Consider the following 1923-nt stretch of genomic DNA (forward strand, 5'->3'; position numbering starts at 1 on the left):
GATAGATAGATAGATAGATAGATAGATATATATATAGATAGATAGATAGATAGATAGATAGATAGATAGATAGATAGATAGATAGATAGATAGATAGATAGATAGATACATTGATAAATATATAGATACATAGATATTTGGTTTTGCACTAAAATTAACTTATTAAAATATATTACACATATTACACAAAGCAGTGACAGGTCCTAATATTTGATATAATCGCAATAACCATATTTTCTAACTTCTCCAATTACATTCAAAATAATTTGAAATTTCTATAAATTTTTTTAAAATACACTCGAATAATGTCAAATTTTTTTGGGATGCATTGTTGCCATTTCACTAGACACAGGACTAGTGCCTTTATTTCTATTGGCAACAATTATAGTATTAACTTTAGGGTATACACTTTATTGCTACTATCACAAGGTTGCAATATATTGCTCATAACACATTTATTTCTTTTTACAACTTGTTGAGTTTTTCTAACCCCTTTTTTTATTGTCATACATACATTGCATCATGGTGTCATACAACTATTATAAATACCTGCAATTAACATTTATTATTTTATTATTATTTTCTTAAATTAAATATTAGTTGACCGTATATAATTATGACAGTATAGAAGAAGCAAAATTTATACACCTCTAGTGATGATGGTGATAATGAAGGTGGTGACCGAGTCCTAATTATTTAATTTTTTTTTTTTTGTATCGCATGAACGCATTGTAATTTTAAGAAATAAATAGCATGAGAATTTTTGCAAAAAGTCGACGACTTTAGTGTATGCTTTAATAGTTAATTATTTTCTTTATATTTTATTGTGTTATTGTTGAAAATTAACATAAAATAAATACGTTATGTCAAATTGAAGTAAAAGAGTTGCCAAGAGTTTGTCAAAATGGGAATCTTATTTGACGTACAAATATGACAGTTGACTTTTTTGATATATTTGATGTATTCTCTTTAATAGAGTGATCTTTAAGAACAATGTTTTAACTTTTAGGATTTAAGATAAAGTTGTGAAAAATGTTTTATTTAATATAATATGGCAACTTTGTAGATTTTCCTGAGAGTTTTTTATAATCATTTAAATGCATCTATTAAAATCTTGATTATTTGTTGTTTTTTTAATAATTAATGAGACATTCATTCGTTCATTCATTATTTCAGTGTTTTTTTATTATAAATTCTATTTAAATAAAAATTGTTTTTAAAAAAAATATTTAAAGAATGAATAATGAATAAAATGTTAATGTTTTCAATCAACAATATCCGCAGTATGTTAATATAAATCTGGTTTTGAGAAATAAATCGTTGTACAATAATATATCTCCCCAAAAAGGGTGGGGTAGCTATTTATTAAAATTTATAAAAATTCTTCTCTGTTTTTGAGATTTCAAAAAGTGTCAAGATAAAATTTTATTCAAAATTGTTTTAAAAATTTTTTATTTTGATCATTAATTCGAAGCATTAGTATTGGTAGACTCTAATGGTTTTGAATTTATTTTCAAGGAATTTCTTAATGCTAAACATTTTTTCTTTAGTCTGTCTTATAACACACCCTTTTCTATTTTAAAATCGCCTTATTTTTGTTTTTTTTTTTTTCAAAATCCTTAAATGTTTTGACAGCTATTACGAGCATTTTAAAGAAAAGAAATCAGGTATAATTCGAATAAATTTACCTGTGCAAATTTTTTTTAGACAAAAATATCAAACAGTGGAAATTAATTAAGGTGTTGGTGAATTGACAGGTGTGAACAGTCGAGAGCAAAAATGTAGCAGTTGAAAAGGGCAGAATATACTGAAAAGGAATTTTACGTTCTCCCTAGATAATCGCAATATAGATTTATAGATAGATAGATAGATAGATAGATAGATAGATAGATAGATAGATAGATATGTAGATATATAGATATA

Source organism: Lucilia cuprina, chromosome 5 (genome assembly GCF_022045245.1).
Source record: "Lucilia cuprina isolate Lc7/37 chromosome 5, ASM2204524v1, whole genome shotgun sequence".
Lineage (NCBI taxonomy): Eukaryota > Metazoa > Arthropoda > Insecta > Diptera > Calliphoridae > Lucilia > Lucilia cuprina.